Source organism: Kogia breviceps, chromosome 2, assembly GCF_026419965.1.
Source record: "Kogia breviceps isolate mKogBre1 chromosome 2, mKogBre1 haplotype 1, whole genome shotgun sequence".
NCBI classification, from domain to species: domain Eukaryota; kingdom Metazoa; phylum Chordata; class Mammalia; order Artiodactyla; family Physeteridae; genus Kogia; species Kogia breviceps.
This window is the reverse complement of record NC_081311.1, coordinates 109,129,124-109,145,797: the sequence shown is the minus strand read 5'-3', so window position 1 is coordinate 109,145,797 and position 16,674 is coordinate 109,129,124. Positions and strand designations below refer to the sequence as shown.

Here is a 16,674-nt window from a genome sequence, read left to right as displayed (position 1 = left end):
TTGCTAATAAAAATTCACAGCTGATATTGCAGCGCAAAAAATATGGAAATCTGGGCTTCCCTGGTGGCGCAGTGGTTGAGAGTCTGCCTGCCGATGCAGGGGACACGGGTTCGTGCCCTGGTTCGGGAAGATCCCACATGACGCGGAGCGGCTGGGCCCGTGAGCCATGGCCGCTGAGCCTGCGCGTCCGGAGCCTGTGCTCCGCAACGGGAGAGGTCACAACAGTGAGAGGCCCGCGTTCTGCAAAAAAAAAAAAAAAAAAAAAAAAAATATATATATATATATATATATATATATATATATATATGGAAATCTGAAGAACACAGCACCAAGGAAAAATAAGATGCACCATGGGCCTCCTGACCATTATCAGGCATTTTCTACTGGAAGTCAAGTAAATAAGCGGGAGAGCCAATGTCTCTCTTTGGCTCTTCATTAGAATTTGGGTGTATTCATATCTTAAGTTTATTTAGAGAAACAGTAAAGCAACTTCTTAAAAATGGTCTTTTCTTTGAAAAAAAAAGTTGCAACTTTAACAGATTGGAATGTTATTTTCATGATGCCCATCCCAGGTGCCATGTAACAGACTGTTTTTTACTGAGAAACCTCAGAGGACTCAACAGCACACCTCTTATCTGTCATTCTATTCCAATTATCATCACATCAATACTCAGAAAAAGCATTTGATATTAATTCCCTTGCTCTAAATTGTTTTTCTCTTGAAATTGTCTATGATAACCTTTCTTTTACACACTTCTATTTCTCATTTAATGGCCTCCATGCTCCCACTGACTCTATTTTCTGAAGTTTGAAGACCCTACTTTTTAACACACACACACACACACACACACACACACACACACACACACCTTACTCCTTGTTGATATGATTTAAAGTTCCCAGTGTCAAGAAAGCATACAGATGACCAAGAAGCACATGAAAAGATGCTCAACATCACTAATTATTAGAGAAATGCAAATAAAAACTACAATGAGGTATCATCTCACACCAGTTAGAGTGGCTATCATAAAAAAAAATCTACAAAAGTGAGAGTGGCATGGACATATATACACTACCAAACATAAAATAGGTAGCTAGTGGGAAGCAGCCACATAGCACAGGGAGATCAGCTAGGTGGTTTGTGACCACCTAGAGGGGTGGGATAGGGAGGGTGGGAGGGAGGGAGACGCAAGAGGGAAGAGATATGGGGATATATGTATATGTATAACTGATTCACTTTGTTATAAAGCAGAAACTAACACACCATTGTAAAGCAATTATACTCCAATAAAGATGTTTAAAAAAAAATCTACAAACAATAAATGCTGGAGAGGGTGCAGAGAAAAGGGAAGCCACCAACATTGTTGGTGGGAATGTAAATTAGTACAGCCATTATGGAGAACAGAATGGAGAGTCCTTAAAAAACTAAAAATAGAACTACCATATGGCCAAGTAATCCCACTACTGGGCATATATCCTAAGAAAACCATAATTTGAAAGGATACATGCACCCCAATATTCACTGAAGCACTATTTACAATAGCCAGGGTGAGGAAGCAACCTAAATGCCCATTAACAGAAGAATAGATAAAGAAGATGTGGTACATATATATGATGGAATATTACACAGCCACAAAAAGAACTAAATAATGCCATTTTCAGTGACATGTATGGACCTAGAGATTGTCATACTGACTGAAGTAAGTCAGACAGAGAAAGACAAATATCATATGATATCGCTTATATGTGGAATCTAAAAAATGGTACAAATGAACCTATTTATAAAACAGAAGTTGAGTCACAGATGTAGATAACAAACTTGTGGTTACCAAGGGGGAAAGGCAAGGGGAGGGATAAATTGGGAGATTGGGATTGACATATACACACTACTATATATAGAATAGATAACTAATAAGACCTATTGTATAGCACAGGGAACTCTATTCAATTCTCTATAATGACCTATATGGGAATAGAACCTAAAAAAGAGTGGATATATGTGTATGTATAACTGACTCACTTTGCTGTAGAGCAGAAACTAACATTGTAAATCAAATATACCAGTTAAAAAAAAAATTAAAGTTCCCAGTGTTATTATCAGCCATATCAGTTCTTAAATGTCTTAAGCAATCTGTATACCTACTAATAAATTACACTTTTAATTACTAACAAATTAATTAAAAATCTTTTAGTTCTTCCCTCATCTCTCAATGCAAAAGAAAGATGGAGTATTGGGCTATAACAGGAAGCATGACCAAGGTCCAGTACACTTGTAAAGTAGTTAAATTATTTATTAACAAATAAAATTAGATACTATTTATTTTCCATTCCACTACTGAGAACCAGAGAAATGTATCTTATTAAAATTTGAATGATCTGTCTTTATTCCCTTACACTCATTACTCCCTTACACTTATTTCAGGCATTTAAACTATTAAGACCAATAAAGAAGACAGGAGTTCTTGTTCTATTCACTGCTTGTTACCTTAGATCAGGGAATACCTTATTCAAGAATTAGGAACAGTTATTTTTCTTTCTAGAGAACAAAGTAAATTCAGGAAAAAAGTGGGAAGAGTTCCAATTTTTAAAAAAGTTTACATAAGACTTCTGTTTGGGGCTATGATAGAATAGCTCAATACACATCAACAATCACAGAGAACAAAGTAGAAAAGTCAAATAAAATACTGTTTGTCTATCTGTCTATCAATCCATTGAGTGATTGCCATAGAACTGCTGAGTCATAGAGAAATCTGCAGGTCAGGATTTCAAAAAGATGTAAAGTAAGTACAGGGACTAGACTAGAATCTGCAGTCTCTGCCTTTAGCACATTTGACAATTCTTGGAGTGAACCTGGGCTAAATTCATGCAGTCATAAACATAAGAAGCCTTATGAAGCCTGTATTAGTTTCCTAGGGCTGCTGTAACAAGTGACTACAAACTTGGTGCTTAAGACAACAGAGATCTAGTCTCTCATGGTTCTGAAGACTGGAAGTCCAAAATCAAGGTATCAGTGGTGCTGATCTCTCTACAGAAGCTGTAAGGGAGAATTTGTTCCTTTATTTTTCTAGCGACCAGTAGGCAGCTTTTGCCAGTCTCTGGCTTACAGTCACAAAAGAACCTGCTTCTGTCTTTTTACTTCGCCTTTTCTCTGTGTTTTCTCCAGTGTCTTCTCTTCTGTCTTATAAGGATACTTGGAATGACATTTAGGGCTCACCTGAGATAATCCAGGATTATCTCTTCATCTAAAGATCCTTAAACTTAATCATATCTGAAAACATCTTTTTTTCCAAATAAAGTAACATTCACAGGTTCCAGGGATTTGATGCAGGTATCCTTCTGGGAAGCACTGTTCGGCCTACCATAAACCCAAGGAAGATAATAAAAAGAAAATCATACATGAGCTCATTCGGAAAAGCAGAATCATTAAAAGAAAATTGTAATAAATTTGTTACATGGAAAAGAAAAACTGCTCTTCAGAAGACACTGTGATGAATGTGAAATTGCACAGTACACAATGGAGGAAACGATTGTGTGAAACAAAGAACCCATATTCAGAATATGTTGATAACCAAGTACTCTTAGAGATTAACAAGAAAAAGGCAGAGTAACCACCGGGAAAATGGACAAAGACCTGAAAAGGAATTTCACAGAATAGGTATACAAGTGGCTGACAAAGATATGAAAAGTCATCTTTTGCATTTAATACAAATTAAACCACACATGAGACACAGCTACTCTCCCACCTAAGTGGCTAAAAGGAAAAAACCAATAGCACCAAAAGTGACACAGGTGTGTAGAACCTAGCATTCTCCACTGACGCTGGGGTCCCAAGTGGTACAGCCACATTGGAAAACTGTCAGGCAGCTTTGACTAAAAGTGAATATATATGACATAACAATTCTGCACTGATCTTTTAATGCAACAAAGTCACTCATATAAATGACTGTCAACATAGAATGGATAAATAAATCTATCATAGCCAAAGGATGGAATGCTTTTGAGTAATGAAAGACAATAAACTATGTGTATATTTGTCAGTAATATTCAACATGGATGAATCTTACAAACACAATGTGGACTGAAAATATGTTATTTCTGCATAAAGTTCAAAAACAGGCAAAACTAGAGTATGATGTTAAAGTCAAAATATTAGTTACCTTGGAGAGTGTATATAACTGAGATGGGGCATAAAGAGGTATTCTCGGGCCTTAGGAATGTTCTATTTCTTTCTATGAGTACTGTGTAGATATGGGATTATATTTTAAGACTTCATACAGGGAACAGCAATTTATGCTGATTTCCATATATATATTATAGTTTATAAAAATTTACTTTAAAAATACATAGGATAAACTCATTAAAAAAAATCAGTTCCTAAAAATCCAAGGAAGAATAAAACCGTGAAGAGTAGTCTAAAACAACTTGAACACTCAATTTAAAGTTTCTACATAAATTTTATGTATATTATGCCACAATACCATAGGTTCAAATGGAAATTTAAATTAAAACTGATGATTTAGTTCCCTCACTAATTCTTCAAGCACATATTCATGTCATACCCAAATTAGCGTGAGACTGAGTAAAATATACAGGAATATACAAGATGAAAAAGGCACTTCCATGATCTTGAATATTTTATAGCCATCACAGAGAAAAGATATATATGTCTGAAATATCTAAGGGAGAATGCAGTGGTACAGATGTAATGATTTGAGTAAACGGAAAATCATTAAAGATTAAAAAATATTCAAGTTTCCAATGTTCCTTGTAGAAGTAAAAGAGGGTAATTATGTGAAGATTCTGCAAGAGTCAGGTCAGATTCTGAGGCTATTTCTTCCCAAATATCAGTTATGTCTCTAGAAATATTTGGCCACCAGCATTGTTTTCTCATTAATCTAGACACCTGGCCACTGGAAAATATTTTACACTAGCTTCGTATTTCTCATTTTCTGTATAAAACCTATTTCCAAGTAAAGTTCAAAAGTGATGCAAGATTCTCATATTTGCATATTTCCCTTAGTTAAGCAGAACATAAAGAGGAATTTTCAAAAATCTGAGATAGGGAAACAAATTACCCTCTCTTATCAAAAGCAAAGATGCAATGTGGTATGTTTATTTTCAAAATTCTTTTAGGGATATTCATCACAGAATGATTTTTTTTCCTTCACTGCATGAAATGAGGACTGTAATTAGCTTTCACAATCCTTTTGGGATGTTCACCACTGAAACCATATATTTAGGTTCCTTAGAGATCAACTAAAAGGAATTAGCCAATAAGTCTGCATTTTAATCCATGACAAATATAAACATATATTTATAGATATGTATATGGAAATATTTTTTAAAAACATTGTTAATATGCCAAGTCTTATCAATCATTGGGACTAGAGGGAGGGGGTGGCTGGGGAAGGGGCTTTGATAAGGGCAACATGCATTTTCAATGTTATATACAGTCTTATTTTTAAAGTATTTATAATGTGCATAAATCTGGATATTGCATATTCTTAAAGTCCTGAAAGATTAGGCACAACATATTCTCTTTCAATATATTTTCTAGGGTAGAAAGAGACATGAAAATGAAAGCCTGAGAAAAGCATTGTTCTTAAAGCATGTTCACCATTGCCAGTGAAGAGTTAGACATAGAAGGTTCTGGAATATAACTCACTTGCAGAATGGCAGGGGGTACAGCCGTTACTCATCCAGTCACACTGCAGGTCACACAAAACTGTGCTGGGGATGCTGCATAACTCACCTCTACCCCCATTTGGAATGGTGAAGAGCCTTAGAATCATCCTTTCTTCCCATTGTTCATTTCAAATAAATAATGCAAACCTAGGACATTCAAATTCCTCTACTCAAAATTCTTGGTGAAACCATAGATATCCCCTCCAGAGTTATCCTAATATTCAAATAATAAGGGTAAAAAAAACAGTAAAGTAATTTAAATTCTTCATCTAGAAAACAAAGATGCCTTCCAAAAGATTTTTCATGTATAACTGCTCAGTTACCAATCTATCTCTGAGTAAAAGTTTGTTTTGAGAGATATAACCATTTAATGAGAGTCTACGGAAATCAGGAGTTAAAATATGAGTTCCCATTATATGTATAAAGCCCCTCCCTTCAGCCTTTTTCTGAATACATTTTTACCACTCAAAGAGCACATACACAGTGGAGGGCAAGGGGAGCACTGTCCCTCAGATGTTGCAGGCTAGCGGAGGAGACCCTGAGTCTCTTTTCCTCAGAAGGTTAAGTGGTAGCAGTAGTGGCAAGGGCAGCAGAATGGTCTTCTAAGTGCAGCTTCGAAAAGCTTGGGAGGAACTGCAGAGGAAATGTAAATTTTCCCCTTTACTCTCAGGGAGCAGATTTTAGTTAAATAGAAATCATCCCTCTCCAAGTGTCCAAGCCTCCCTTCAGAGGTTTAGGGATGTTGACACAGGTTACACCACTGAAAGATTACAAGGAGAAAATACCACTTCTCATATTCTCCTTTCAGAATCAGGGGAGAGGGACAGGCAGCAGAGAGAGGAATCCCAGAAGGAGGAAAACAAATGAGGATGAGAGAAATCCACTCATCCCGTTGATTTCTGTACCCATAACGCCTCTGAAGAATTTCTGATAAATGACCATATAGACTCATTAGTATTTCTGCTTCACTTTTTCCCCTTTGGTAAAGAAGGAAGGAAAAGTAGGAACTAAATAATTGAAGAGCAGGCAAGCAGAAAGATGGAGTATAAACAGAGGCATGAAGGATGTACGTGGTAGTCCTTGGACATAAAAACTCACCTTACCCACTGCCCGACCCCTCCTCCCTCACACCCACCCCATGCATGTGCCTACACGCGTGCCTGAGTGTGTGTTGCAAAGGAAATGGCCCAGGTCATTTGATTTGATACAGGACTCAGTGGACTATCAGTGACCCTGTAGATATGATCTTACTCTCATTAATATAATGGGAACCTCCTACACTGAAGGGAATCATGCATTCTCAGCTTTTACAAACAGTGTGTACTAAAATCTCTGAAAAAAATGTCAGTGCCCTAAGATTATGGCACGGTAATGCTGAGGCTGTTTCAGGGATGTTCCTATGCACCCTGCAGCCGAGAACAAAGATTCCTCCTACCCCTCCTGACTAGAGCATTTCTGAGCTGCCAACTGTGCTCTACGTACCCCTAATTCATCTTCATAAAACGACTTACTCGGACATCGCCTACTCAAACCTTCAATAGCTCCCCTTTTCATAATGTCCAAATTTCTCTCCATATATAGTCTGGTATCTCTGTTTACCCTGCCAAATGCTTTTTAACTGACACATATTTTGGTCAGTTAATCTTTTTTATGTTTTAATTGGGGTGTAGTTGTTTTACAATGTTGTGTTAGTTTCCACTGTACAGCGAAGTGGGGTTCCCTGTGCTATACAGCAGGTTCTCATTAGTTAGTGTATATATGTCAATCCCAATCTCCCAGTTCATCTCACCCCCTCTTCCCGCCCCTGGTGTCCATATGTTTGTTCTCTACATCTGTGTCTCTATTTCTGCCTTGCAAACAGGTTCATCTGTACCATTTTTCTAGATTCCATATATATGTGTTAGTACACGATATTTGTTTTTCTCTTTCTGACTTACTTCACTCTGTATGACAGTCTCTAGGTCCATTCACGTCTCTACAAATGACCCAATTTCATTCCGTTTTATGGGTGAGTAATATTTCTTTATATGTATGTACCACATCTTCTTTATCCATTTGTCTGTCGATGGGCATTTAGGTTGCTTCCATGACCTGGCTACTGTAAATAGTACTGAAATGAACATTGGGGTGCATGTGTCTTTTTGTGTTCATTTAATCTTTATTTTAATTTATTTTTCAATTTTTACATGATTTCATACTACTACAGACTGTGCCCCCAAACTCATGTGTTAAAGCCCAATCCCTAATGTGATGGTATCTGAAGATGGGGCTTTGGGGAGGTGATTAGGTCATGAGGGTGGAACCCTTATAGATGGGATTAGCACTCTTATGAAAGAGCTCCCTGGCCCCTTCTTTCATGTCATAAACAGCGAGAAAATGGCTGTTTATGAACTAGGAAGCCAGCCCTCAGCAGACCCCCAATCAGCTGGCGCCTTGATCTTTGACTTCCCAGTGTGTCTGTTGTATTCTGTTATAGCAGCCTGAATGGACTAAGACACCGACTTACATAAAAGTTACAAGAATAAACCAAAGTATTCCTGCAAACCATTCAACAAGGCTGCCTGAAAGTTATATTTTACTATACACTAAACTGGATTATTTTTCTCTCTCTCTGCATTTCCGAACTCTTCCTTCCTCCCTCTCTCTCTTCTGCATTTCATAAACAATGTAACTTAACATTGAAAATAATATCCTCATCTAATTTCCAGGACTTTTTGAGATTTTGCTACCTATACCAATAATGCAAATCCAAATTCATACCATATTTTGCATTGTTATTATGACTCTTTTTCTCCTTTAATCTGAAAGCATTCCTCAGTCTTTTTCTGTATTTCATTACTGACCTTTCTGAGGTTATTTTGCAGAATGATTTAAATTTGTGTTTGTCCCAAGTTTCTTCTTGATTCCATTAGATAATCTCTCAGGATTAGATTCAGGGTACACAGCTTTAGCAGGAAGGGATACCATAGAAGTGATGCTGAGTTCTTCCTAGGGTATCATAACAGGAGGGGCACGCTGTTCATTAGTCTCATTACTGCTGATATTTGACTGCTTCAAGTGATATCTGCCAGTTCTTTTCATGTGTAAAGTTACCATTTTACCCTTTGTAATTAAAATGTATTTTGTGGGTACAGACCTTCAGATTATGTAAATATCCTGTGCTTCCTCAAATATTCATCCACTATCTCAAAATCCGTTGATATTCTTGCCTGACTAAATTATTATTATGATGGTTTCAAATGTGATTTTCGAATTCCATCATTCATCGTATATTTATTAGTTAGCTCTTTTCTGCAAGGAAGAGCTTTCCCTTCTCCTCATTCATTCATTCAGTCAATCAAAGCAGATTTATACTTTATCCAATAGCTTCTAATACTTAACTACAATTTATTTGAAGTTCCAATTGTCCAAGATTTGTCTAGTAGGAACCAATTCAAAATGGCCCCTACATTCTTTTGTAGTGACCTTACCATTCTTTGAGAATTTCCTTACTTTTGGCACAAGAAGATGTTCCAGTCTCATCTTGTCCTTTTCCTAACCCAATCCCAGAATCAGCTGTTTTTCCAAGGAGCCCAGGGTCATTTTAGTGGAGAATGACATTTAGAAACCAAAATCTTGGATCTAGGAGTATTCATTGCTACTGAGGTATCACTGCTTCTAGACCCTCTTCAGGAAAAGTTGAAAAATCAATGTATGTTTACATACAGACACACACATATACACATGCACACATATACATATATGCATACATTCCTTTATATACAGTGCTTTTTCCAGCTTTTAAATAAACATTTTATATTTATAGAAAAGTTGTGAATATATTTAGTACAAAGAGTTCCCATATATTCCACATCCTACTTCCCATATTATTTACATCTTACAGTGGTATGATATATTTATCACAACTTAATGAACAAATATTGATACCTTACTATTTAGTAAATTCCATTCTTTTCCAGACTTCCTTACTTTTTTATCTCATGACTTTTTGTTATCCAGAATCCCATCTAAGGTACCACATTACATTTAGTCATTATGTATCCTTTAGTGCCTGTTGGCTATGGCAGTTTTTCACCTTTTCTGTCTTTTTGATGACCTTGACAGTTTTGATGAGTATCAGCCAGGTATGTTATAGAATATTTTTCAGTTGGGGATATTCTGATTTTTTTTCATGGTTGGACAGAGGTTATGGATCTTGGCAGAGAAGACAGAGATAAAGTTCTTTCTGATTACCTCGTACCAAGGGCATATACTGTCAAGATGATTTAACACTGTTGTTAACCATGGCCTCTTGGTGGAAGCACTGAAGTCATGTTGGTCTGGCTTCTCCACTGAAAAATTATTATTTTCCCCCCATACTACAATCTGGAAGAAAATCCACATGTGCACCACACGTAAAGGTTGGAAAGTTATACTATACCCACTTGAGGGCGGGGTATCTAGATAAATTATTTGGAATTCTTCTACATGTGAAATTTGTTTTTCTTCCCTGTCTATTGACCAATCTAGTCAATCCTTTATTTATATCAGTATAGACTAATGGATATTTATTTTATATTTTGGGTTATAATGCATATTACTTTATTTTCTTGCTCAAATTGTTGCAGCTTTGGACATTGGGAGCCATTTCAGGTACGTCTGTGTCCCTGTGACATACCCACATCATTGTGTGTGTTTATGTGCATGTGTGTAAAAAATGTTTAGCACTTCCTCATTTTTTTTTTTTTTTTTTTTTTTTTGCATTACAAGATACTCCAGGCTCATTATACCTCAGTCTTAGGTCTTATTCTTCTTCTTTTCTTCAAGAATCGCTGGTTCCTTTTATTGGAGAATGGTATTAGAAACCAGTGTCTGGGTTCTAGGTGTGCTTGTTGCTACTGTGATGTCGTTGCTTCTAAGCCCTTTCAGCTGACAGAGCAAGGAAATGTTTGTTTATATAGAGCAACCCACGTAGATAGACAGACATATCTATATATATTTCTGTACATATCCACCTGTAGCTACATTAAGCAAAACTGAATTCATACTGATGTCTCACACCTATTACCATGTGGATCATTCTAGCCTTTTTCTCTTCTTTATCTTCCATTCCAACAGTGAGAAACCTGGCTCCTATCATCCACCATCTATTTATTTAATTCTTCAATGCCAGTATACATGTATAATGGTTTCAGAGTTGTTAACGTACACCCTCCATGTGGGAAACAATCTAATCACCTGGAGTTGCTTATGTATAGTTCCTTTTGCCCTTACTCTTATACTTTCCAGTAATTTCCAGTTACTTAGGTAACTGCCCACACTCTTCAGTTGAAATAATTTCACACAGTTTAGCACAGATGGATTATTTTGTCACAGTATGAATTCCATCCTAGGATCCTAAATTATTAAAAAAAATAATTTTCCTTATGGCTTTCCTGAAGATTTTCTCTTTATCTTTGGTTTTCTGAAGTTTCAGTAAGATAGACCTAGGTGTTTTTTATGCTGTTTTTGGTATTTATCCTATTCTTGAGCTTCCTAAACTGCTCCATTTTCCCCTTCTTCTCCATCTGTCAATTACATCATGTTATACCTTTTGAAATTGTCCCATGGATCTTGCATGTTCTATTCTATCTTTTTCATTCTCTTTTCATTTCATTTTGGGACCTTTCTATTGATCTGTATTCCAGTTAACTGATTCTTTCCTTACTGTGTCCAATCTATGGATGGAACCATCAAAGGGCGCATTCTTTCTATTACAGTAATTTTTATTGCCAGCACATCCTTTGATTGTTTCTTATATTACCCATCTATTTTTGCATGTTGCTACTTTTTCCACTAGAGCCCTTAACATTTTAATTATTATTTTAAATTCCCTCTCGATAATTCCAACATCTGTGTCATATGTGAGTCTGGTTCTAATGATTGAATTTTCTTTACAGAGTGTGTTTTTCTCCTTGCTTTTGGCATGCCTTATGATTTTTTTGTTGAAAGTTGGACATGCTGTACCAGGTGGTAAAAACTGAGGTAAACAGAAGTTTATTGTGTGGACTTATGCTAATCTGAATAAAAGGTGTGCTGTGTTTAATTTTGCTTCTAAGTATAAATACCAAAGGCTTCCAAATTCTTTAGTGACCTTGTTTTCGTCTTCCCTCTTGACTTTGGCTTGCTTATGTATTCCTGCTTGGAGAAGGTCTGTGCTTTGCAGCATTTTCAGCTGTAATCTACTGCTATAATGGAGCCCCGGTGGTGGGTGCTAATGTCCAAGAAAGGAGGAGCATTCTACAATCTCATGATTAAACCTCAGTCTTTTAGTGGTCCTGTGTCTTGGAACTGTGGCTTTAACAGTGTTTCTATGATACTATACCTTTTTCTGTCCCCTATTCTGTTCTCTGGCTGCCACATTCTTAATGAATTCTCTCTGTTGCCTTAATCCCACTCCCACTTAAATGAGAGGAGGGCTGGAGGAGGGAAGAATTCCCTTCTCCTGGCTAGGATAAAGCTTTAGTCTTGAGCTCTGGTAAAGTTCTTTCTCAGGAAGAGTAGGCGTTTGTGATGGGGGAAACTTGGCATATTTCACAATTGTTACTCTTCCTCTCCCCATGCCACTGCCAGAAGGGGATCCTCTGATATCTTCAACATAAGAACCTGAGGGGGTTCCTGAAGGGAGAGCCCATAAAAGTGTGGGCCCAGCCCTCAAGACTGAAGCTCCTAGGAGTTGCTTGTTAGCCCACATTCCACCTCTAATAATTAGTCAAAATTACTATTTATGTGTTCCTATTTGTTTACAGTTCCAGTTGTTTCTGCAGAATATAAACAGATCTCAGATGCTCTACTTCTGCGGATACACCTGTCTCTCCAGATGTTAGAATGACATTTTGCTGAAACCTTAGTTCTCTAATGGGTCCACAAAACTAGTTAATTTTCAGTTTTTCCAGCTTGTCCTTGTTTTAAATATGGAAGCAAAGACTTTCAAGATCTTTACATGTTAGAATTGAAGCCAAAAGTCTCTATGGCATTTTTATCTATCTATACCTATCTATGTATCTATGTATCCACCTATATATCTATCATTTATCACATAGTGAAGGCCATAATTTCATAGTGATATTGTCAATTGTAAACCAAAACCAGGGTTCATTCCATGATTTCCCCTTTCCAGGTTTGAAACTCATTTCTCCAACAGTACAAAACATGGCTCACAGGATGAATAAAAAGTAGTTTCGGAATTGCTAAACCATACCTCTGCAAAGAAAACATTTTATTAGACAATTAGAGATCGATATGTCTTTAGAATTAGTTTTCTGTTTTTTGTTTTTTTTGGTTTTTTTTGTCTTTTGATCAAAAGCATATGATCCAAATACTCTGAAAGTTACTGGAGTTAGTTCTCCACCCCGCCCCCCACTCCACTTCATTGTGACTATGTTTATTAATTTTAAACAGAGTTCAGTTCATTTATTTCAATTTGTTTTTGCTTTAACTCCACCTCCCCCTTAGTTTTATGAACTTTATTTATTTTTTATTATTTTTCTATTTTTAATATGTGAAACATTGACATGGTTATAAAAATCAGGTCTGTAAAACAGATGTATTCACAAAAGTGTCGTTCTGTATCTACCACCACCATCCCCAATTCCTTCTATCCTTTCCACTCAATTCCTACTCACACACTGTAGGTAAACAATCTTAATCTCTGGGTTTCCTTTCTATGTTTCTTACACAAAAAGTAGCATAGTACAGTAATTTTTTTGTACTCTGTATCTTTAATTTAACAATATGTCTTAGAAATTAGTCTACATCAGTTCATGAAACTTTCCTCATTCATTGTTTACAGCTGCATATGACTTCAGTATGTGGATATTTCTTAGTTTATTCACCATTGTCCATTCAACACCTCTCCTACATATGGGCATTTTGATCTTTACCAGAATTTTTCAATCACAAACAATGCCACAATGAATAACCTTGTGATTTTTTTTTTGTACTGTGGGAGGTACGTTTTTTGGGTAAATACCTGTAAGTGGGAATGCCAAGCCAAAATATAAAAGCATATATAATTTCAATAGGTATTTCCAAATTTCACTTCATAAGGGTCAATACTAATTTTTATTCCAACCAGCAATATGTAGAAATGCCTGTTTCCCCACAGTTTCACCAACAGATTGTGTTATAATTTTTTTAACACATGAAAATCTGATAAGTGAGATATCACTTATCTCAGTGTAGTTTTCAGTTGCACCTTCATGAGTGAAGGTGTATTTTTATAGGTATAAAGGTCATTGATATATGTGTTTTTTGTGAATTGTCTATCATGCTTTTTCAAAATTTTATATTGATATTCTTATCTTTTCCCCTCATTTTTAGAAGAATTCATTATATAGAAAGAGTGTTGACCTTTTAGCTATGATATACAAAATAAGAAATGACAAGGAAAAAATAACTTCAATCAGAAGACATTTAAAAAACACCACAAGAAACTACTTCAGTTAACTTTCATGCAAATAAATTAGAAAATCAAATGAAATGGATAATTTCCTAGAGAAACACCATTTACCAATATTCACTTCATTAAATATAGAAAGCTGAAACAGATGAATTTTCCTAGAATAAACAGAGAATGTGATCATAGAACCACACCACACCAGGCCCACATAGTTTCACAAAGGAATTCTTTCAACCTTAAAAAACCAGACAGCCCTCATGCTGCACACTGTTAAAGAAAAGAGCATTGATAACTTAACCTCATAAAGACTATTTAAAATGATACAGAATAGGGCTTCCCTGGTGGCGCAGTGGTTGAGAATCCGCCTGCCGATGCAGGGAACACGGGTTCGTGCCCCGGTCCGGGAAGATCCCACATGCCGCGGAGCCTGTGCATCCGGAGCCTGTGCTCCGCAACGGGAGAGGCTACAACAGTGAGAGGCCCGTGTACCACAAAAACCAAAAAAAAAAAAAAAAAAAAAAAAAAGGTACAGAATATAAAGATATGGCTAAATATGCCTAAATGTTAATGTAAATATTCTAAATAAAATATTAGTGAACACAATCATAATAATATGATTATTATTAATAATATCATGCCAAGAAAATAATATACCATGGACAAGTGGGACTTATCCAAGGAAAGCAAGGTTGGTTCAACATTATTCCTAATTTATATAACACACCATTTGACTAAATTCCACATGCATTCCCAATTTAAAAATATATAAGAAAATAGAAATTGATAGATACATTCTTAAAATATATTAACTGTAGTCCTAAAGCCAGCATCTTTCTTAATTGGGAGACACTAAATATATCTCTACTAAGATTAGGTAAAAGCAAAATTTCTCACTGTCTCTATCACTATTCATCATGTATTAATCAAAGAATTTAGACAACAGAAATTAATCACTTGGATAAAACCTGAACTAAAATAAAGCAAAATAATATTTTTGTACAGATATAGTTATGTATTTGGAAAACCCTGGAGAATCAACGGTAAAATTAACCCAAATAGCAAAATAATTTAATAAATAGCTAGCTATAAAATTAACATAAATCAATAGTCTTCAGTTACACAAATAATACTTAATTAGAAGACACAAAGAGAGGAAAATACACCATTTACAATAGCAACAAAAGGATGAAATATTTAGGAATCACTTTCATATGAAATTTACAAAACCTATGTAAGGAAAATATTAAAACAGTCCTAAAAAACACAAAGGTTGACTTGAGCATAGGTAAAGACACCCTCGCTCTCTGATAGGAAGAATCAACATTAAAGATGGAACTTCTCCCTAGGTTAATTTATAACGTTAATGCAATCCAAATAAAAATATGAACATACTTCTTTCTCCCTGTGGAGGATTATCTTTCCAGGACTGCCTGCTTAGATCAGGTATGCACTTTTAAGTCTCTTCCCAAAAGTGAGAGCTCTGAACTGGAGTACATTATTTTAATATTTTCATATGTAGGGTGATTTTTTTCTTTCTCGTGGTGACTTTAGGTCAATCTTAGATCTGCTGTTGGCTCGCCTGTTCTCTCTTTCCCACAGTGCACCCCTCTCTCCCCAACCTCAGATACCATTGTACTCCCTGAAGGCAGGGGTGCTGGAGACAGCCCACTGGATTTGGTGGTAATTTTTCTACTTGATGTAATTGTAAGTTTGGTTCTTCTCTGTCTTCTAGTTATACTTATGTTGTGAATTGTGTGTAGTTTTATTTGTTACTCTCACTATTCCCTACTGTTTTCGGAGGAGAGGTTGCGAATATTGATTTTACGTGGCCTGCATTGACTTGGCTAGTACCTCATTTAATCTTTACAGGAATACTGTGAGATTAGACTGTCAACTCAATTTCCAGATAAGAAAGCTGAAACTGAAAATTCACACTCTCATCCAGTGTCAAAGAGCTAAAGAGATAAGGAGCTAAAAAGTATAGAGTCTGGAGTATTATCTAGGATGCACAAGTTTATTTCTATGATTTGCCATCTAGGTCTAAGAGAAGACTGATGCTTCAAGACATGCAGGTCAGAAGTTTTGTGTACATCCCCTATCCTAGGGCTTCTGTCTTTCATAAGCCGGTTTATATAACTAGCATCCCTTAAAAAAATTCTTAATTTTATAAGATTCTGCTCTTTCTGTTTACAGAAAGTCCAATGGCATGCTTATTATTGGGGGTATCAACAAGGTAGGACCCATTACTGCCAAAAGCAACTGCAGCATTCTTTCCCTTCAAAATCTGGGTCTACTGCCTCGAGTGGCTTTCTTATCAATCATATTTGTCCTGTCACTTCTTGTTTCCATCTTCACAGTCCTCTCCAAAATAAGCTAACATACAGTCACATACAACCCAGCTTATACATATACATTAACACTAAGGGGTGTACGTGTATGCAGGAACATATACACACAAAACTACTGGTGTGGCATGGTACTCACCAGGTTGCTGGACTGTGGAGAAGTCTCTTAAGTCTTTGGAGAAGGGCTGGGCTGTGGAGGGGTGCAGTACCCCATCCACTTAGGAG

At 36.3% G+C, this 16,674-nt stretch overlaps 1 protein-coding gene across 1 annotated transcript in view; it reads right to left on the bottom strand.

Annotated features, from left to right (window-relative positions):
• Positions 1 to 16,674, bottom strand: part of THSD7B (thrombospondin type 1 domain containing 7B) — an 876,032-nt gene that overhangs the window by 448,726 nt on the left and 410,632 nt on the right. The gene's annotated exons all lie outside the window — the stretch shown is intronic.